Source organism: Balaenoptera physalus, assembly GCF_965194825.1.
Source record: "Balaenoptera physalus genome assembly, chromosome: 7".
Lineage (NCBI taxonomy): Eukaryota > Metazoa > Chordata > Mammalia > Artiodactyla > Balaenopteridae > Balaenoptera > Balaenoptera physalus.
This window is the reverse complement of record NC_138886.1, coordinates 67,119,295-67,143,294: the sequence shown is the minus strand read 5'-3', so window position 1 is coordinate 67,143,294 and position 24,000 is coordinate 67,119,295. Positions and strand designations below refer to the sequence as shown.

Sequence of the window (24,000 nt, the reverse complement as noted above, 5' to 3'; positions counted from 1 at the left end):
GGATAAAGAAGATGTGGTACATATATACAATGGAATATTACTAAGCTGTAAAAAAGAATGAAATAATGTCATTTGCAGCAACATGGATGGACCTAGAGATTGTCATACTGAGCGAAGTAAGTCAGACAGAGAAAGACAAATATCATATGATATCACTTCTATGTGGAATCTAAAAAAAGAGTACAAATGAACTTATCTACAAAACAGAAATAGAGTTACAGGTGTAGAAAATAAACTTATGGTTACCAGGGGATAAGGGGGTGTGGGGGTAAATTGGAAGGTTGGGATTGACATATACACACTACTATATGTTAAATAGATATCTAATAATGACCTACTGTATAGCACAGGGAACTCTACTCAATACTTTGTAATGGCCTCTATGGGAAAAGGACCTAAAAAAGAGTGGGTATATGTATAAGAGATTCACTTTACTGTACACCTGAAACCAACACAACATTGTAAATCAACTGTACCCCAATAAAAATTTTAAAAAATAAAAGAATGGGGACTTCCCTCGTGGCGCAGTGGTTAAGAATCTGCCTGCCAATGCAGGGGACACGGGTTCGAGCCCTGATCCGGGAAGATCCCACATGCTGCAGAGCAACTAAGCCTGTGTGCCACAACTACTGAGCTTGTGCTCTAGAGCCCGCGTGCCACAACTACTGAAGTCTATGCTCCACAACAAGAGAAGCCACTGCAATGAGAAGCCCGCTCACTGCAACGAAGAGTAGCCCCCCTTCACGTAACTGGAGAAAGCCCGTGCGCAGCAACGAGGACCCAATGCAGCCAAAAATAAATAAATAAATAAAAATTTTAAAAAATTAAAAAAATAAAAAAGTAAAATAAATAAAAGAATGAATGAATAAAAAGAATAGAATAGAATAGAATTTTCCAGGGAATTTCTACAGAAGAAAAAAATTGTTGCATAGCATCCCATGCAGGGGGAACTCAGCTAAAGCTGGAGGCAGGGAGATATTTCTATGCACACCTAGCTTGGGTCCTAGAGCCACCTTTCTTATTTCCTAATGTTTCCTAACTCCATAATGCTTAGTTCTCCACCTCACACAGGTACCTACACGTACAATGCCGATGTAGCTCTTCAGATGGCACACCTGGAATCATCTCTGAGCATCCCCTGAGATTAGACCACCTAAAGGGCAACACCTGCCTCTAACTAGAGGCTCTGATTATTTTGCGGACTGTGTCCATACAATCTTCCAACTACAGTCTTCTCCCCACCTTTGAGAACCTAATCAAAGTTTTACAAGGTCAATAAGGACAACGCACAATCTCCTCTGAGTTTTAATCGTATTCTATTGAGTTCACATTTAATCATAAATCAATGAGGGAAAGAATCCTAAATTCAGAGAAACCACATGCTATAGTGAGAAATGCACTGAACTTGGAGTCTTACCTCTATCACCAATTACCTATATGTGAGCTTGGGTAAATTACTTCTATAGTCCTCATCTATAAAATTGGGAATCTGAACTAAATCTTCTTAATAGTGGTCTCTTCCACTTCTAAAAAAGATGATGGTTATTCAAGAAAAGGTCCCTCTAACTTCAGATAGTTTGCATACCCATGAGAATGACCTTCCCCCCCCACCCCCCAAACTAAAGACTTGAGATCTTACACCTGATTCTCAAGGTTGACCTTGGCCTGGGGGCATAGCATTGACATCACTTTACCCAGGGGAAGGATTACAGCTAAGAGGCAGCATTCCCACAACCAAGTTCTATTTTATAACAACCTCTGCCAGCTATGCTGGGTTTAGCTTAAACCACTTCTGGATGCACAACAGTTAATCACCTCTTCGAGCGAAAAATTAAAGGGAAAAAGAAAACGCCACAAGAAAGTCCTATAATCACTCCTAAATACCCTAACTCATCTCCTGGATGCCTGACCCCCATGCCCTTCATCGCCGAGGTTTCCATGTAATCACTGCAGCAGTGTGCACACGAGCTGTCCCAGTGTGTGTTGTACTCAGGTATCTATTTCCTTCAGGCCTGGCTCGGATTCAGCAGCTCTGAGTCAACAAGGAGTTGGGAGAGACAGATTCGCTGTGCCAAGTTTTTCATGAAAGCAGGACTCAGGCACACACATTGTACACTCATTCTCCTGGCTCTGCCTTCCCCCTTGGGCTGACCATCTGTGCTAAAGCCTTCGCTAAAGGCATAAAAAATTTTTCCCCCAAAGTCCCAAATGTCTAGAACACTGTCTCTCCTCCTGGTGAACATTAAGCATGACTCCACTTTTTCAGATTTTGCTCTGATCTGATTGTTCCTTTTCTCAAAGGAAAAAAAAAAAAAATCCAAGTAAGAGAGAAAGTTATGCTAAATTTCCCTTGTGGGGCCAGTCAAGGGAATACAATGGGAGCCTTATATCCTGGAGGAATGCAAGGAATCCCGAAGATGGGCACAGGCCTCCTGAGCGGAGCGCTTTTATAACAGGAGACACGAGAGCAATGAGATCGGACTGTGTCCACTTGGAGCAGGCAGGATACACTGGCCCTGAGACCTGGTGGGGGGAGGGGGGGTGGTCCCTAAAGTCAAGGAGTTTCTGTGAAAAAAAGCAGGTGAATAATATTTTAATTCCTCTTAAATGCCAATTTTGTAAAATTATAAAAATAGAATAGAAAAAAATGTCAAACATACAAAAAGTGAAGAGATTAGTACAATGAACATCCATAATATTTTGTTGCATTTGCTTTTACATATTTATAAATAAGTGTATAAATAAGTATATAAATGCTTTTATATACTTATATTTGCATTTCTATTTCCATATACATATATGTAAATATATGCGTGTGCATGTGTGTGTATATACACACATATGTAAAAGGCTGAAACATTTTAGAGGAATTACGCACATTAGGACATTTCACTTCTAAATACGTAAGTTTTTATAGTCCCCAAACAAGGACATTTTGCAATTTAACAGCAATAACATTACTACTCTTAAAAGTAACGACTCCATAATCTTATGTAATACCTTGTCTCTAGTAAGTGGCCCCAGTGGTACCAAAAATGTATTTTATAGTTGGTTTCTCCAAAATAGGATACAATCAGACCAGACCAACTATCTGCTTGGTTGTAACATTTTGCATTTATCTAGTGGTTTCCTCATGGTGTCATTTAAATTATTTCTCTCACCCTCTCTTGTGGTTTTTTCTTTTTCTTTTTCTTTTTTTTTTTAACACTGGAGGTTAGATCTAAAGTCTTGATTAGCTTCAGGCTCAAGATTTTTGGTAAGAAGTCTTCACAGGAGATGCTGTATAGTTCATATTGCAACATATCAGGAGGCACATAATGTCTGGTTGTACTATCAGGGATAGTAAATTTCATCACCTGGTAAAGTAACAGTCATTTTTGCTATAATGCTACATATATATCCTTAAAAATCACGGTGTTATGCAAAATTACACAGTAAAAACCACAAGGCTTATGGGGAAAATGGGAATAAGGGTACAACATTCAAAAACTTTTGCTGGTGACACATAACAGAAAAAGAAAAAGAAATCTTGTTAAAAAACAGTAGCGGTTTTACACATGTGGAATGCTTAAGCAATACATAAGTACTACAACAAAAATGGCACTTTACCTTAAAAAAAAGACCTGAAGCTTGCTTGTGGAAGCAGGCATCAGAAGGGTTGCAGTTTATGAGTTATGAAGTGATGGAAATAGTTTTCTAAAATTGAACAGGAAGATCCAACACCAGATGTGGATGGGTGTGGCCCAACACACACGTGGTGAGATGAGGAAGCTGGTAGATGTCTGAGCTGTGCAGAGATGTGCATATTGTGTATTCCTAGGTGACTTGGTTCAGCTGGGTTCAGCATTCACCTATGTTTCTTGTGCACAGAAGAATCACGCACAAGTGAATGTGAAAGTGTGCTACACTCAAGGTGTTCCCTAGTTTACCAATTGTATTGGAAAGAATTCACATCTCAAAACAAGTGTTATATCAAAACTGAAGGTACTGGCAATTTACATCTTCTCTCTTTTTTATCCTTGATCAGTCTTGCTAAAGATTCCTCAATTTTGTTGATCTTGTCAAAGAAAGGGCTGCTGATGTCAATGAATGTTTTATTCTTCTGTTCTCTGATACATTTAGTGTGCTCTTATCTTTATCATTTCCATCTTCTAGTTACTTTGAGTTTAATTTGGTCTTCTTTTTCTAGCTTTCTAAGGTGGAGGTTTAGATCACCAATTATAGATCATTTTTATTTTCTAACACAACTTTTTAGATTTACGTATTTCTTGCTAAATACTACTTTAGCTGCATCTCACAAATTCTGATAGATTGAGCTTTCATTATCATTGCATTAGAAATATTTTCCAAGATTTCCACATCTGCAAATATGAAGTAGACGTACTTTTCCCTATTCTTTTTATTCAGTACAGCTAAAAATATTGGACATTTTCTGATTAAAGAAACACAAGAAGACTCTGAAAGGTGGAGAGCAAAAGGCAGACAGGCTAGGGACCTTGTGACTAGAGTAATGACAGGGTACAAGGGGTGATATCAGCAGTAATAAGGGGCCACCCCCCCCATCGAGTGTCATTGGATGCCAACTGGGGAACCTGGACTTCCAACCACACCTGTCAGCAATAAGCTGTGGCTTCCTACTTCTAAACAGAAAGAAATAATAAAAGAAGGGATCTTGGAATATCAGGAAGGAAGAAAGTACAATGGAAAGAGGAGCAATACGAGTAAAGAAGATTTTACTTTTCCTCTTGAGTTTTTAAAATTACATTTCACATTTGAAGCACAAATTATAACACTCTCTAATTTGGTTCTCAATATACATAGAGGAAATTCTTAAATTTAATATTTATTTAAGCCAATTATAAATGGAAGAGGGCAAAGGAATACAAAATGATATGTTTCTACACTTCATTCTAACTAGTAAAATGTTGATACCAGTAGACTGTGCATCATACATATATATATAATATATATATATATTATATATATATATTATATATATATATAGTATATGTAATATAATACCTGAAGCAATTGATTAAAAAGCTATACAATGTGGTATACTCAAAACCACTATAGTTAATAAGTAAAAATGATAAATGAAAATGGACTTCTAAAAATTTTTAAAGTAACACAGGAAGGCAGAAAAAAGAAAACAGAGAAACTAAAATCAGAAAGAACAGACAAAAACAAACCAAAACAAATGGTAGACTTAAAGCCTAACATTAGCTAACTAAATTGTCTAAATACATCAATTAAAAGACCGATTGGTAGAGTGGATTTTTTAAAATGGGGAAACTTTAATATGCCATCTGGATAAACAGAACCAAAGCACTTCATCCAATTGGTCCTCTAGTAGCTAAGTCTTTTCACAATCTGTCACCTAAACCATGCCAGGTGCTCTTTGAATTAATTCAAATATCACAGCTCCTATGAGACTAATGCTGCCATTTTACAATGTTCAAAATTAACCATTGGGGTAGGGCCTATTTATGACAGCTCTAAAGAATATATATGAAGAGAAAAATCACATTGGACCCAAATACAAAATATGCTTATAAAAATGCAAAATTTTCATCTTTTGTCTTATTATGCATTATTAATGTATTAAGTTACTGTTATTTATCTCTAATTATGGTCAGAGAACATAGTGCATAATATTTCAATCTTTTGAAATGTAATGTCCTAGCAAATAGTCTATTTTGGTGGAAGTCCCATATGCACTGGGAATGAACATGTATTCTGCAGATGTTGTGGGTACTGCTCTGGCAATGTTAGGTCAAGGTGTTGTTCACATCTTTATGTGTCCTGAATTTAACTAATTATTCTATCAATTACTGAGAAAGGGATATTAAAATCTTTAATGATAATTACTGATATTTCTATTTCTCCTATTTTATGTATTTTGAAATTATTGAATATGTACATATTTATGATTATTTTGTATTATTGATGAATAAATCTTTTTATCATTATCAAGTGTCCCTCATTATCTCTGATAATCTCTTTGCTTGGTATCTACTTTATTCCATATTAAAAAGTTGTACCACCTTTCTTACAGTTCTATTTGTAGGGAATGTCTTCTCCTTTGCTTTTATCTTTATCTATGGGCGACTTTATGTGAAATTGTGTCTTTTGTAATCAACATATAGTTGAAACTTGATTTTTGTCCAATCTGACAATCTCTGAATTTTAATTAAAGTGCTTAGCACATGTACACTTAATGTAATCATTGATATAGTTGACTTTATTACCTTGCTGCCATCTCAAAAGATGTTTTTGTTCCACTATTTTTAATTTCCTACCTTCTTTTGAGTTAATCAAATAATTTTAAGTAATCTCTTTGAATTCTTCTATAAACCTTTTAGCTATACCTTTTCTATGTATCTTTTATTTATGTATTTTAAGTGTACTCTATACATTATGATAAGCATTCTTAATTTATAACAGTCTACTTTGAAATAATACAGGTAGTCCTCACTATGCATAGCAGTGCAAGACTGTAAAAATGACCCTGGAAGCTGAAACTGTGCAAAGCAATGTTAATAATCAATAGGGGAAATTACAGTTGCTCTGTGACCTTTAAAAATTTTTGTCAAAATATTAAAAACTCTCCTACTGTTGGTCATAAATGGATAGGGAAATGGAAAGAAATAGTAAAACTAATGTTTAGCTAGGACATTGTAATTTAGCACATTAGGAACATTGAACATTAAAATGTTTTATTTGTTCATTAAAAACCTGTCAAGAGTAGTTTGAACAGTGTTTGCCTTCTCCTTTTCATCATATAATTTATGATATAGAATGAGCATTGTTTATATGTTGGTGAATTGTCATACTCCTTTCTGTGTTAGGATCTACTTCCAATACTGTATCTTTTGCAATTTCAATGTCATGAAACAGCTCTGAAAGTTCACTTACTGAGGAATTCTTTACTAGATAGCCCCACTTCCTCTGCAGTATCTTCATCCTTTTTGTCACAACCACTTTCCTTAATTTAGATACATAATTTCACCTTCCCTAAGTTCCTCCAGCTGTATATTTCGAATCTTTCAAATAGCAGCCCTGTCAACATTTCCATAGTCAGCAGTACTTCTATAACTCCATTTATGTCTGATTCAAATTTCACTTCCAGGGTTATCACTTTTCATTTCATTTTTGCACTTTTATCTTTGTTGGCCAACTCCCTTTTTGATTATCTATTTTTATAAAATGTCATGTTGGTTTATCCCTGGGAGACAAGGAGGTAATACAACTACATGCTTTGCTGACTGTGCGAATTAAAAAAGGAAGTGTATAGACCAATCACTCGCAGACTTTGAAATAAAGGGCATGACTGGTTACTGATCATGATTTGCATGTTATTTACATAAATATTTGTTGCCTGAAGAGCTAGGAGCAAATTGTATGTTATGCAATTACTCACAGTAAGTATAACATGGTAATGAAATTTGAATCATATTTTTGTGGGACGGGTGTTATTTAACTAACTGAAATTCATGCATAGTGCAGCCATGCACAGGGAGGACTGTACTACTTCATGCAAGAACCTTAATATGGACCTTGTCATTCAACCCCTTAATTCATTTACTATCCAAGAGATTGGCTTGCCTTTGAGATCTGAACAGAGAGCCTACAATCCCTTTCAGTGTTATCAAGCCTTAGGCTTGGAAGGTTTCTACTGTAAGAGAATCCCATCATTGACACTTACACCACCAATTTCACTGTAATTTCATGTTCTCTTTAGCAAAACATTTCTAAGTAGGCTCAAAATTGAAATATTTAGCATTAATCAATTTAGGTTTAGAATTCTATTTTTTTTTTAATTGGCAAATGTACATTGAGCATCTGTTTGTGTAGCCATTAATCTCTTAGAAGTCTTAAAGAGCTATACACTTGATTGCCCCCAGGTCTGGGAAGCCAGATTTACAGACCTCAAAAGATGACTAAGTATGTAAGGGGAGAAATATATTCTGTAAGTATTCAGATATTAAGAGTATTTTGCTTAATCACATATTCAGAGAAGGTCTCATCAAAGATAAGAGACATGAGAAGAGTTAGGGTTTAGAAAAAGAACATAGAGAAAAACACTTAAATTATGAGCATAAACAAAACACCTATTTGGGGAGGCCACTAGGCATGGAGGCTAGATTGACAGTTCTAGGAGGCTAGAACTAGGAGGCTAGATTGACAGTTCTCAATCTTGGCTGACCATCAGAAAGACCTGGTGACTCTGAACTCTACAGATTTTTAAGGCCAACCAGAAAGCTCTCCAGGTGTTTCCAATGATGAGCTACAGGTGTGGGTAGCTACAGTAAAAACAAGTTTAACACGTGTTCACTGGTTTAATAACTGTGAAACAACACTTGGCTGTTTCCATATAATTATTTGATCCCTATAAAACAGATTTAGTCCAAAGACTACAAAGTCCATCATGAATACAACACTAACTTTGGATAGAAATGATTAGATGATATGAGTCATTTCTCCATTTACAGAAAAGTAAGCCCAGGGACAACACCATGTTTATGAAAAAGTCTTATACGAAGACAGACAAAAAAAATTTTTTGGTTTGTTTTCTGGTGGCAGCTCTTGCTCCCTTTTTTGTCGCCATTAGCTCCCTCCACCTTGGCAGCCCCGTGGAATTCCTAGATGGTGGACTGACTCAACAGCCTTCTTCAGGTGAATGGGGAGCTCGTGCTTAGAAAAGCTTCCTGCAGCATTCGGCTCCTCCTCTTTCTTGGAATACTTTTCCTTGGGCTTGCCCTTCCTCCCCCTTAAGGGTAACCTTCAGAGACCTGAGATTTCAGTGTGGACAGGGTTTAAGGGAGCTGAGCAAGCCTCCTCTTCTGCTGTGGAGCTGGACCTGCAGCCAGCACACTTCAGGTGAGAGAGACACTCAGTCCATGAGCTGGCCAAGCTCCACACCAGGTCAGACTCCAACCAGCCCTTTGCTTGTCATCCTCATCTTCTCCCTCAGATTCCAGGGGGACTGGAGTTTGGGGCAAGATAGGTCCTGAACTTCTTGGGTCACCTAACCATCTATAAATCACTTTCCACAAGATGCAAGTGCCACAGTATCTTGTAGAAGCTCAAATGTCAGAGACTTGCAAACCTTATAGAAATCTTAATCACCATAACTTAAATCATTCAAATCTAATTACTTTTAAATTAATTTAGCATAGTGGAGTAATTGTAAAGTGCAAAAACACAGCTGTGGACCAAAACAATTCCACCCCAGTACATTCTAAAATAAATGCAGCATGATAAAATGTTCTCAGCCCTCTGGAACAACAAAAACTTGTCAACTAATTTATGATTACCCTAGAAACAAGAGTGAGTTTTTTGGTTTCTGTTTTGTTTTGTTTTGTTTTGGTTTTGGTTTTTTGGTTTTTTGCTACTAGAGGTTCAGGGACTCTTTATAGCCCATCCATAGAGGTAAGTTATTTCCAAGTTCTTCATAAAATACAAAGATGTTCATCATGAAAAGACTCATCTCTGAGTTCTCTTCATTTAGTGTTCATTCACAAAGAAATTGGGTCTGAGAGGGTAACTATTTCCACCAACTTTCTGTTCTTCAATACACTTATGTGCTTGCCTGTATTTGTGGTTTGCTTATTTGAAACCTAAATTGCCCTCACAGGTGTCTGATGATGATGATAACAAGCTTACAATAAAACAAAGCAAAGCAAACAAACAAAAACAATACCCTGGTAACTTGCTTAATCTGTACTGAATTTCATATAGATGCACATGGTTCCAAACGGGAAGTTGTCACAGGGTCCCGATACATTCCTTCACAGCACCCTTTGGTCCACTCATTCCCAGAGCCTGAAAATCATATCAACGATTGATGAAAGAATTGAATTAAAGGTGGATGGTGTTTTGGTCCAATATCTGAGCTATGGGAAGCTGGGCTGAGTCTGTAGAGAGCATTTGGAGACACAAGTCAAAGAAAAGTCTTGTTTGTGCCTACTGAAGGGACCTGCAAACCATGAATCAGTTCTTTCCAGCCCTGTCTGCATAGATAAGCAATTGTTCTCAATCCTGCACCTTTAAAATGCAAAGGACTGTGCTAGTGGTAAACTTTCTCAGCAATCATGAAATACTTTTTAGGAAGCAGCATGTGGAGTCGGGCTTCAGGAGCAGAGAGGGGGCCAAACCATGTCCTCATCCATTCACTCACTGATTCATTCAGAAATTCATTCATTCACCAGGATTTGTTGATCAACTGGCAGTGTAGTTTCTAAGTTAGGAACTAGAGGTACAAGAATGAATAATGCTTACTTCTTCCTCCCTAATAGTTTACAATCTGGCAAGAGAGACAGACACACAAATAACAAATCACAGTACAACATAGCAAGAGCTGTAGGGAAATGCTTACAAGCTACAGTTTCCCCCAGTGCATTCACATATCAGATTAGTCAGTATGAACTGTGTCTGGGCAAAATGGCTGGGCAGCATACCTGATGGATATGTTTTTCTGTTGGACACCCAGTAAAATGAGTGGAAATCCAAGACCCCCGAAGTTACCCTTTTCCCAGGTTAGTCACATATTTCATTCCCCTAAAGTATCCATCCACTGAGGTTTTACGACTGCCATTGATGGTGCTCTTTTCTTGCCCCCTGGGGGCTTCCTTTGTAACTACTGTCGATTCCCTTCCACGACTATTTCCTTTTCTGGAGTTGATGAGGAAGGCTTCACTTTACACTAGTATTTGTGGTTCCTTATTAGGCTCCAGGACAGGAACATGCCCTGGTATTTTAGTCTCCAGTTTTGAGGAATTTAGGTCCAAGATTCTTGGGGTTGGTTTGGAAGACAGCTGAATGCTACCACCCAGGTTTACACTAAAAATTACTTTTCCCTTCTGACCCCAAACTAAATCATACCACTTTGGTTTTCAGCAGGTTACCTCTGCATATTCAGGGCACTCATCCCAGAGACAGGCATTAATTTTGGTCTCCATACATTGTTTAAGAGTCTTAATCCAGGCATGGAAGGGTCTGAATATACATCTATCAATCAGTCTATCATCTATCTCCATATTTTTCACCTACTCTTTCTCTCACGGAAAGAATATCCCTTCCCACCCCAGTTCCCATGGTAGACATTTAGATCGGCCTCTTCGCCCTGCAGTTACAAGAACAAACAGGTGTCTGCAGATGTTCTACCCTTCTTGGTCCAAAACAGCATGAGAAGAAAGTGAATCCATACAATTCCCTGTATCTGTGATGTTCTTACATTCCAACAAACTGTAGAGAAACTCTTAGTAACCCTTGAAACTTTTCAGAGTGAAGGGAAAAATTTTCACTTGCTCTCTATTTTTGTACTAGAACTCCTAAAACATTTTAAATTACACAAGGGAGGAGGGGAAGGGAAGACAATAACTGAGTTATTTATTTAGCGCACATGTGACTAGAACCTCACAACACTTTGGGTAACCTGATTACATTTCATCTTATTATCCAAAACATGTTAAATCTACAATGATTGTCAGAAAGTTGGAAATGCTCTTAATAAGAGAGGGGTGACCGGGTTTTCCCTCTGTGGTTTATAGCCCATGGTTTATAAAGTGAGGCATTCCCCAAACCTCATCCCAGTGAAAAGGGGCATATTTCAGTCTTGTCAGAATTCTTATGGGAACTCTTAAAAAATCTTACAGGAATTCTTACAATCACCAGGTGGTGCTTGAGAACCCACAAGATCAAAACCAAAATCTTTGGGTCTTTAATCGATGGGAAATTTATAAGCATTTGCTGTGCCTCTGGTATATTAGTAAACTCTGAAAAGTTACAGAATGTAAGCAAACCTTGATCTTCAAGACATCTTGCATGGGAGACATATCCACGTTATTGTTAAGACAAAGGACCTTAAGGAGTCCCTGGCACATAGAAAGACACCAACAAAAAGCAGCTTTGGTGATTAGCCTCTGCACTAGAATAGAGGCATAGGGGGTTGTAAAAACTGCTACGGCAGCACCAGGAGAGCCTGTCATGAGTACGCTGTGTAAGATCTTACAGAGAAGGTGCTTTGAGCAGAGGCTTGGAGAATCAGTATGAAGTTTCCAGGGAAAAAGGAAAGAGCATTCCAGGCAGAAGGAACAGCATGGAGAAAAGCAAAGGCTTGAATGTACATCTTACTAAAGGAACACGAGTGTGGCCAGTACCAAGAGACCATAGGGTTGAAAAGATGGGGTGGGAGAAGATGCAGATGTGAAGGTCAACTGGGCCAGATTATGAAGGGCTTGAAGTTCGGGATTTATTCTGTAGACAATGGGAGGCAAAGTGTTGAGGGGGAGAGTGATGAGATCAAACTTGTGATTTAGAGACATCATTTTGGGGGTAAAAAATAAAAGACTGGGTAGGGTTGATGAGGGGCAGGGAATGCAATTAGGAGGTTGGTGATGTGGGAATGGGGGAGACATGATGAGGAGGGGACCTAAAACAGGCAGTGAGCTGCAGAGAAGGTGAGATATGGGAAACATTTAAAAGACAGGCTTTTTCATTATGAATTATTGTGCTATTATTCTTTCCAAGTTATTGGGTATACTTTTAAATGAGGTTCATCTCTATAAACTGCAAGTTCTTGAGGAAAAAAAAAGCCTGGAGTTTGCTCTCCATTCCTACCTGTACCCAGAGAGGCCTAGCCCGTTACACTTCACGCCACTTGGTGGCAGCTCTCTGAATTACAGGCACAGAACCCAGAAGAATTAAAATCTGCCCTGATCACGGAGATTCTCGCCAACCTGACTCGAAATAATGACAAATACCACACTGAGGTTTCATTGCACTTATTTCAGAAGGGATATAAAATGTTCTTTCTTGGGGGTATAGGGATAAAAATTTTAAAGGTGGCTTTCTTCAGCTAACAAAATGAAATGCTTCATTCTAGATAAAAGAGCAGAAAGAGGATTGGGGGAAACAGAGGCCACAAAGGGAAAAACCTTTGGTGCTCACGTTACACCTCGCAGATCATCCAAACCTGATGAACAGACTGCTGTCAATCATAGAACAATGAAGGAAGCCCCTATGCTGAAGTCCTGTTATTTGAAATCAGAAATCCTCACTGTTGGGACTTCCCTGGTGGTCCAGTGGGTAAGACTCTGAGCTCCCAGTGCAGGGGGCCCAGGTTTGATCCCCTGGTCGGGGAACTAGATCCCGCATGCATGTCGCAACTAAGAGTTTGCATGCTACAACTAAAGATCCCTCCTGCTGCAATTAAGACCCGGCGCAGCCAAAATAAATAAAGAAAAAAAAAAAAGAAATCTTCACTGTTAACGGCAGCATAAACAACAGCTGTTCAGTGCTAGGTTTGGTGTTAGGGATACAAGAGCTTAAGATGGATGATGACTACTTTGGCTTCAGTTTAAATGCATCCTAAGAAAAGAAAGGGGAGGGGCTTCCCTGGTGGCACAGTGGTTAAGAATCTGCCTGCGACACAGGTTTGAGCCCTGATCTGGGAAGATCCCACATGCTGCAGAGCAACTAAGTCTGTGTGCCACAACTACTGAGCCTACGCTCTAGAGCCCGCGAGCCACAACTACTGAGTCCGTGTGCCACAACTACTGAAGCTCGTGCGCCTAGAGCCTGTGCTCCACAAGGAAGAGTAGCTCCCCCTCGCCGCAACTAGAGAAAGCCCGTGTGCAGCAACGAAGACCCAATGCAGCCAAAAATAAATAAATAAAATAAATAAATTTATTTTTTAAAAAAAGAAAGAAAAGAAAGGGGAAAACGAGACCCTGGACTTGGCCACTCTCTCTCTTATATACGTTTCATATAATCAATCCATCGCAAATCTCAGGAACTCTGTCTTTAAAGTCTTTCAAATACAGCCTAATTTGACCACTACATACCACCTCTGCCACTGCCACTGTGTTCCGGCCACCAGCACCTCTTGCCTGGACTCTGCATTAACCCCCAGGCTGTTCTCCGCGCTTCCACTATTGACCATCCGTCCCATGGTTTCTCATCACACTGTGAAGAAAATCCCAGTCCTAACCAGGCCCCCCAGCTCTCCCTGCCCCACCCCTGATATCTCCCCTACCTCATCTCCCACCACCTTCCCCACACAGCCCTGCTCCAGCTCTTCTGGCCTCTTTCCATCCCTTCAGCTCACCAGGCACTCTCTGCTTTGGGGTCTCTGCACTTGCTGAACTCTCTGTCTGGAATGTTCTCCCCTCTATGGCACACACCTAAAACTGCACCCTCTTTGTTTCTCTAACCCTTCAGCATGCTGTATTTTTTTCCCCCCATGGGATTTTTCCTTGTATTTTATTATATTTTTTTAAATTTAATTTTATATCCCTCCCTGGAACATAAGCTCCATGAGGTCAGGGACTTAATATGTTTTATTTATTGCTGTAGTCCAGTGATGAGAATAGCACTGGGTACATGGTAGGTTCTCAAATATTTATTAAACATGTGAAAGACTGACTGGATGAATGAACAACCCATTACCCTCACTTCCTAAACCAGACTCATTCCCCCTCCATTCCTCAAATAATATTCACTTTTACTATCACAACTCATCAAAACCACCCTAGGCCAACCCCGCCTAAGTGAGGGGTGGAGCAGGCTTTGGAGCCCTGAAAGGTTAGTACGTTTGCATGACACCACATTATGCTCTTCAGACCCCTTCAGCTACTGTCAAGAACTCAGCAGCTGCACCCACTCTGCCTAAGGAGGGGAATTTTTGAGCCTGTGTGGATTCAGCAATAAACCTCAGACGATTAAGTGAAGGTGTGCCATCGCTCTACACGACTCCAATATATTCTTTGGATGCATTATACAAACAAGATATAACTTTAAATATCTAATGTATGATTTCAGCCTCTTGATTAAGAAACTTCAAATCAGCACCTCTTTGGGGGAAAATGAAAATAAAAGCAAGTTTAATGCTGAAGGAATCAAACTACCACCAAAGGGCACTCTAGTCAAAGGCCAGAGTGCCCTCTACTGGCTATGGGCAGCTAACCAAACCATGGGGAAAAACCACAAAGAGGAAGTGGCTTTATATTCAAATCCACAAATGGAATTATTAAAAATATTTCAGCCCCTTCAAAGAAAATGGACTGTAGCTATAACAGGGGGAAAAGCCTCAGTCCCGGCTTTCAAGGGGGTTGAAGATTGCTATGAGGAATGGAAATTTGGAATTAGAGTAGGATAAATGATGTAATTCAGAACACACGCTAGACATATAATCCAGTGGGCAGGGGGGAGGGGTGATATCTGAGCCGAGGTTTGTAAGGGGCTAGGAGGTAGCCAGTGAAGGCAGTGCTGTGTACATACGGGGAGTTAGATTCCAAGTGATAGATCTATGAAGGCAGAGGCAGGGAGGTGACAGAGAACATGCTCAAGGGCTCTAGGAGTTGAAAGCTGTGACAACTGCTCTTTCTTTTAATTGAAGTACAGTTGATTTACAAGACTGTGTTAGTTTCAAGTACATAGCACAGTGATTCAGTATTTTTGCAGAATATACTCTATTATAGGTTTTTACAAGATAATGGGTATAATTCTCCAGGCTCTACAGCATATCCTTGTTGCTTATCTATTATATGTACGTAGTGGCCTGTGTCTGTTAATCCATGCATTTATATATACTAATAATGAAATATCAGAAGGAGAAAGTAAAAAAAAATCCTGTTTAAAATCACATCAAAACAAAATTCCTGGGAGGTGAAAGATCTATACTCTAAAAACTATAAAACTCTGATGAAGGAAATTTAATATGATTCAAAGAAATGGAAAGATATCCCATGCTCTTGGATTGGAAGAATTCCTATTGTTACAATGGCCATACGACCCAAAGCAATTTACAAATTTAATGCAATCCCTATAAAAATACCCCTGACATTTTTCACAGAATTAGAGCAAATAATCTTAAAATTTATATAGAACAACAGAAGACCCTGAATTAAAAACAGCTCTTGGGGAGATCTTCAAGATGGTGGAGGAGTAAGACGTAGAGATCAGCTTCCTCCCCACAAATACATCAGAAATACATCTACATGTGGAACAACTCCTACAGAACACCTAGTGAATGCTGGCAGAAGACCTCAGACCTCCCAAAAGGCAAGAAACTCCCCATGTACCTGGGTAGGGCAAAAGAAAAAAGAAATAACAGAGACAAAAGAATAGGGATGAAAGCTGCACCTCTGGGAGGGAGCTGTGAAGGAGGAAAAGTTTCCACACACTATGAAGGCCCTTCAAGGGTGGAGACAGGGGGTGGTTGGGGGGAAGCTTTGGAGCCACGGAGGAGAGCACAGCAACAGGGGTGTGGAGGGCAAAGCAGAGAGATCCCCGCACAGAGGATCAGTGCCGACCAGCACTCACCAGCCTGAGAGGCTTGTCTGCTCACCTGCCGGGATGGGCGGGGGCTGGGAGCTGAGGCTCGGGCTTCGGTCGGATCCCAGGGAGAGGACTGGGGTTGGCTGCGTGAACACAGCCTGAAGGGGGCTAGTGCGCCACAGCTAGCTGGGAGGGAGTCCAGGAAAAAGTCCAGACCTGCCTAAGAGTCAAGAGACCATTGTTTCGGGGTGCGCAAGGAGAGGGAATTCAGAGTACCGCCTAAACGAGCTCCAGAGACAGGCACGAGCCGCGGCTATCAGCGCGGACACCAGAGACAGGCATGAAATGCTAAGGCTGCTGCTGCAGCCACCAAGAAGCCTGCGTGCAAGCACAGGCCACTATTCACACCTCCCCTCCCAGGAGCCTGTGCAGCCCGCCTCTGCCAGGTTCCCATGATCCAGGGACAACTTCCCCCAGAGAACACACAGCGCGCCTCAGGCTGGTGCAACGTCATGCCGGCCTCTGCCACTGCAGGCTCACCACACATTCCATACCCCTCCCTCCCCGCTGGCCTGAGTGTGCCAGAGCCCCCGAAGCAGCTGCTACTTTAACCCTGTCCTATCTGAGCAAAGAACAGATGCCCGCAGGCGACCTACATGCAGAGGCACGGCCAAATCCAAAGCTGAACCCCAGGAGCTGTGCGAACAAAGAAGAGAAAAGGAAATCTCTCCCAGCAGCCTCAGGAGAAGCGGATTAAATCTCCACAATCAACTTGATGTACCCTGCATCTCTGGAATACCTGAATAGACAATGAATCATCTCAAAAATGAGGCAGTGAACTTTGGGAGCAACTGTAGATGTGGGGTTTGCTTTCTGCATCAATTTATTTCTGGTTTTATGTTTATTGTAGTTTAGTATTTAGACTTCATTATCATTGGTAGATTCGTTTCTTGATTTGGTTGCTCTCTTCCTTTTTTTTTATATATAGATTTTTTTTCTCTTTTTGTGAGTGTTATGTGTATGCTTCTTTGTGTGATTTTGTCTCTATAACTTTGCTTTTACCGTTGGTCTTAGGGTTCTGTCTGTCCGTTTTGTTTTTTGTTTTTTTGGGTTTTTTAGTACAGTTTTTAGCGCTTGTTATCATGGTGGATTTGTTTTTTGGTTTGGTTGCTCTCTTCTTTTCTTTCTTCCTTTTTTTTAATTACTCCTTAATTTTTTTTACTTTTAATGTTTTTAAAAATTTTTTATTTTAATAACTTTATTTTATTTTATTTTATTTTTTCTTTCTTTCTTTCTTTTTTTCTCCTTTTCCTTCTGAGCCATGTGGCTGACAGGGTCTTGGTGTTCTGTCTGGGTGTCAGGCCTGTGTCTCTGAGGTGGGAGAGCCAAGTTCAGGACACTGGTCCACCAGAGACCTCCCAGCTCCACGTAATATCAAATGGTGAAAGCTCTCCCAGGGATCTCCATCTGAGCGTTAAGACCCAGTTCTGCTCAATGACCAGCAAGCTACAGTGCTGGACAACCTATGCCAAACAACTAGCAAGACAGGAACACAACCCAACCCAATAGCAGAGAGGCTGCCTAAAATCATAATAAGGTCACAGACACTCCAAAACACACCACCGGACATGGTCCTGCCCACCAGCAAGACGAGATCCAGCCTAATCCACCAGAACACAGGCACCAGTCCCCTCCATGAGGAAGCCTGCACAACCCACTGAAACAACCTTAACCACTGGGGGCAGACACCAAAAACAACGTGAACTACAAACCTGCAGCCTGCAAAAAGGAGACCCCAAACACAGTAAGTTAAGCAAAATGAGAAGACAGAGGAACACACAACTGATGAAGGAGCAAGGTAAAAACCCACCAGACCAAACAAATGAAGAGGAAATAGGCAGTCTACCTGAAAAAGAAATCAGAGTAATGATAGTAAAGATGATCCAAAATCTTGGAAATAGAAGGGAGAAAATACAAGAAACGTTTAACAAGGACCTAGAAGAACTAAAGAGGAAACAAACAATGATGAACAACACAATCAATGAAATTAAAAATTCTCTAGAAGGGATCAATAGCAGAATAACTGAGGCAGAAGAACGGATAAGTGACCTGGAAGAAAAAATAGTGGAAATAACTACCACAGAGCAGAATAAAGAAAAAAGAATGAAAAGAATTGAGGACAGTCTGAGAGACCTCTGGGACAACATTAAACACACCAACATTCAAATTATAGGGGTCCCAGAAGGAGAAGAGAAAAAGAAAGGGACTGAAAAAATATTTGAAGAGATTATAGTTGAAAACTTCCCTAATATGGGAAAGGAAATAGTCAATCAAATCCAAGAAGCGCAGAGAGTCCCACACAGGATAAATCCAAGGAGAAACACGCCAAGACACATATTAATCAAACTATCAAAAATTAAATACAAAGAAAAAATATTAGAAGCAGCAAGGGAAAAACAACAAATAACATACAAGGGAATCCCCAGAAGGTTAACAGCTGAACTTTCAGCAGAAACACTGCAAGCCAGAAGGCAGTGGCAGGACATATTTGAAGTGATGAAAGGGAAAAACCTACAACCAAGATTACTCTGCCCAGCAAGGATCCCATTCAGATTTGATGGAGAAATCAAAAGCTTTACAGACAAGCAAACACTAAGAGAATTAATCACCACCAAACCAGCTTTACAACAAATGCTAAAGAAAATTCTCCAGGTGGGAAACACGAGAAGAAAAAGACCCACAGAAACAAACCCAAAACAATTAGGAATATGGTAATAGGAACATGCATATCAATAACAACCTTGAATGTAAATGGATTAAATGCCCCAACCAAAAGACATAGACTGGCTGAATGGATACAAAAACAAGACCCATATATATGCTGTCTACAAGAGACCCATTTCAGGCCTAGGGACACATAAGACTGAAAGTGAGGGGATAGAAAAAGATGTTCCATGCAAATGGAAATCAAAAGAAAGCTGGAGTAGCAATTCTCATATCAGACAAAATAGACTTTAAAATAAAGACTATTACAAGAGACAAAGAAGGACACTACATAATGATCAAGGGATCAATCTAAGAAGAAGCTATAACAATTGTAAATATTTATGCACCCAACATAGGAGCATCTCAATACATAAGGCAAATGCTGACAGCCATAAAAGGGGAAATCGACAGTAACACAGTCATAGTAGGGGATTTTAACACCCCACTTTCACCAATGGACATATCAACCAAAATGAATATAAATAAGGAAACACAAGCTTTAAATGATACATTAAACAAGATGGACTTATCTGATATTTTTAGGACATTCCATCCAAAAACAACAGAATACACTTTCTTCCCAAGTGCTCATGGAACATTCTCCAGGATAGATCATATCTTGGGTCACAAATAAAGCCTTGGTAAATTTAAGAAAATTGAAATCATATCAATATCTTTTCCGACCACAACACTATGAGACTAGATATCAATTACAAGAAAAAATCTGTAAAAAAATACAAACACATGGAGGCTAAACAATACATTACTAAATAACCAAGAGATCACTGAATAAATCAGAGGAAATCAAAAAATACCTACAAACAAATGACAGTGAAAACACGACGACACAAAACCTTTGGGAAGCAGCAAAAGCACTTCTTAGAGGAAAGTTTATAGCAATATAATCCTACCTCAAGAAACAAGAAACATCACAAATAAACAACCTAGCCTTACACCTAAAGCAATTAGAGAAAGAAGAACAAAAAAAAAACAAAGTTAGCAGAAGGAAAGAAATCATAAAGATCAGATCAGAAACAAATGAAATAGAAATGAAGGAAACAATAGCAAAGATCAATAAAACTAAAAGCTTCTTTGAGAAGCTTTGACAAGATAAACAAAATTGATAAACCATTAGCAAGACTCATCAAGAAAAAAAAGGAGAAGACTCAAATTAATAGAATTAGAAATGAAAAAGGAGAAGTAGCAACTGCCACTGCAGAAATACCAAGGATCATGAGAGATTATTACAAGCAACTATATGTCAATAAATTGGACAACCACAAAAAAATGGACAAATTCTTAGAAAAGCACAACCTTCTGAGACTGAACCAGGAAGAAATAGAAAATATAAACAGACCAATCACAAGCACTGAAATTGAGACTGTGATTAAAAATCTTCTAACAAACAAAAGTCTAGGAACAGATGGCTTCACAGGCGAATTCTATCAAACATTTAGAGAAGAGCTATCACCTATCCGTCTCAAACTCTTCCAAAATATACCAGAGGGAGGAACACTCCCACACTCATTCTACGAGACCACCATCACCCTGATACCAAAACCAGACAAAGATGTCACAAAGAAAGAAAACTACAGGCCAATATCTCTGATGAACATAGATGCAAAAATCCTCAACAAAATACTAGCAAACAGAATCCAGCAGCACATTAAATGGATCAGACACCATGATCAAGTGGGGTTTATCCCAGGAATGCAAGGATTCTTCAATATATGCAAATCAATCAATGTGATACACCATATTAACAAATTGAAGGAGAAAAACCATATGATCATCTCAATAGATGCAGAAAAAGCTTTTGACAAAATTCAACACCCATTTATGATAAAAACCCTACAGAAAGTAGGCACAGAGGGAACTTACCTCAACATAATAAAGGCCATATATGACAAACCCACAGCCAACATCTTTCTCAATGGTGAACAACTGAAACCGTTTCCTTTAAGATCAGGAACAAGACAAAGCTGTCCACTCTCACCACTATTATTCAATATAGTTTTGGAATTTTTAGCCACAGCCATCAGAGAAGAAAAAGAAATAAAAGGAATCCAAATCAGAAAAGAAGTAAAGCTGTCACTGTTTGCAGATGGCATGATAGTATACATAGAGAATCCTAAAGATGCTACCAGAAAACTACTAGAGCTAAGCAATGAATTTGGTAAAGTTGCAGGATACAAAATTAATGCACAGAAATCTCTTGCATTCCTATACACTAATGATGAAAAATCTGAAAGAGAAGTTAAGGAAACACTCCCATTGACCACTGCAACAAAAAGAATAAAATACCTAGGAATAAACCTACCTAAGGAGACAAAAGATCTGTATGCAGAAAACTATAATACACTGAGGAAAGAAATTAAAGATGATACAAATAGATGGAGAGATATACCATGTTCTTGGATTGGAAGAATCAACATTGTGAAAATGACTCTACTACCCAAAGCAATCTACAGATTCAATGCAATCCCTATCAAATTACCAATGGCATTTTTTATGGAACTAGAACAAAAAATTTCTCAATTTGTATGGAAACACAGAAGACCCTGAATAGACAAAGCAATCTTGAGAAAGAAAAATGGAGCTGGAGGAATGAGGCTCCCTGACTTCAGACTATGCTACAAAGCTACAGTAATCAAGACAGTATGGTACTAGCACAAAAACAGAAACATAGATCAATGGAACAGGATAGAAAGCCCAGAGATAAACCCACGCACATATGGTCACCTTATTTTTGATAAAGGAGGCAAGAACATACAATGGAGAAAAGACAGCCTCTTCAATAAGTGGTGCTGGGAAAACTGGGCAGCTACATGTAAAAGAATGACATTAGAACACTCCTTAACACCATACACAAAAATAAACTCAAAATGGATTGAAGACCTAAATGTAAGGCCAGACACTATCAAACTCTTAGAGGAAAACATAGGCAGAACACTCTATGACATAAATCACAGCAAGATCCTTTTTGACCCACCTCCTAGAGAAATGGAAATAAAAACAAAAATAAACAAATGGGACCTAATGAAACTTAAAAGCTTTTGCACAGCAAAGGAAAACATAAACAAGATGGAAAAGACAACCCTCAGAATGGGAGAAAATATTTGCAAATGAAGCAACTGATAAAGGATTAATCTCCAAAATTTACAAGCAGCTCCTGCAGCTCAATACCAAAAAAACAAACAACCTAATCCAAAAATGGGCAGAAGACCTAAACAGACATTTCTCCAAAGAAGATATACAGATTGCCAACAAACACATCAAAGGATTCTCAACATCACTAATCATTAGAGAAATGCAAATCAAAACTACAGTGAGGTATCACCTCACACCAGTCAGAATGGCCATCATCAAAAAATCTACAAACAATAAATGCTGGAGAGGGTGTGGAGAAAAGGCAACCCTCTTGTGCTGTTGGTGGCAATGTAAATTGATACAATCACTATGGAGAACAGTATGGAGGTTCCTTAAAAAACTAAAAATAGAACTATCATATGACCCAGCAATCCCACTACTCAGGATATACCCAGAGAAAACTATAATTCAAAAAGAGTCATGTACCGCAATGTTCATTGCAGCTCTATGTACAATAGCCAGGACATGGAAGCAACTTAAGTGTCTATCGACAGATGTATGGATAAAGAAGAGGTGGCACATATATACAATGGAATATTACTCAGCCATAAAAAGAAACGAAATTGAGTTATTTGTAGTGAGGTGGATGGACCTACTACAAGAGTCTGTCATACAGAGTGAAGTAAGTCAGAAAGAGAAAAACAAATGCTGTATGCTAACACATATATATATGGAATCTAAAAAAAAAAAAGTGATTCTGATGAACCTAGGGGCAGCCCTCTTATGCCCTTAGGGCTTAAGCCACTCCTGGTTACATATTGTTATTTCTAACCAAAGTATGCTCACTGATAACGCTCATACTCTGTGACATGAGGAATAATGGAAGGTTTTAAAAAGGCTGATAACTATCAGAGAACGAATGGAAGAGGACAAGATGAGAAGCCAGAGGGCAGTTAGGAGACTTGTAAAAATTCAAGTGTGGGGACTTCCCTGGTGGCACACTGGTTAAGAATCTGCCTGCCAATGCAGGGGACATGGGTTCAAGCCCAGGTCTGGGAAGATCTCACATGCCATGGAGCAACTACACCTGTTAGCCACAACTACTGAAGTCCACGCACCTAGAGCCTGTGCTCCACAACAAGAGAAGCCACCACAGTGAGAAGCCTGTGCACTGCAACGAAGACCCAACGCAGCCAAAAATAAATTTTAAAAAAATAAGAAAAAAAGTGCAAGTGTGGATGGGGAAGGAGGCAGAGATTAGGACCTGGCCTCTGAACTGCTAAGAATGGAAGAGAAGGGGGGAAAAAAATGTTTAGAAAGTAAAATGGACAGTATTTGGTTATGTAGGGAGCTGGAACATGAGATGAAGGGAGAAGTCAAGAGTGAATCCCAAGTTTGGGGTCTGGATAATAAGTAGGTAGGTCACTCCTGGATATGCAGAATTTCGGAGAAGAAGCAGGTCACGGATGGGAGGGAAATGATGAATTCTGCTTGGGACACGCTGAATTTCAGGAGCCAAGTGGAGTCCAGGGGGCAGTTGAATTTTATATCTGGAGCTCAGAAGATCTGGATTTAAGATAAAGATTTTCAACATATCTACAAGGACATGGTTATTGAAGCCATGGAAGCAGATCTGGTCACTTTCCTTGGAGCATATTTAGAGTGAGGGAGACAAGAGGAGAGGGTCAGGGAAGAGACACTGTGATGGTCAACACTGAGAGACAGATAGGAATGAAAGCGCCATTGATTCTAAGAATGCCAAAGGGAGAGAGTAAAGAGAATGAAGTGTTTCCCCAATGGCAAAGAAACAAAGGTTCCAGAAGGAAACGTCCTACTTCAGAGGAGATAAGTGAAATGACA

At 39.4% G+C, this 24,000-nt stretch overlaps 1 long non-coding RNA gene across 1 annotated transcript in view; it reads left to right on the top strand.

The window, feature by feature from the left end:
* Positions 1-22,264, top strand: part of LOC309663721 — a 37,630-nt gene extending 15,366 nt beyond the window's left edge. Inside the window, exon 2 of the long non-coding RNA XR_014265426.1 lies at positions 21,308-22,264. This is a non-coding gene — a long non-coding RNA (uncharacterized lncRNA). The remainder of the gene's footprint in view (positions 1-21,307) is intronic.
* The last annotated feature ends 1,736 nt before the right edge of the window (positions 22,265-24,000 follow it).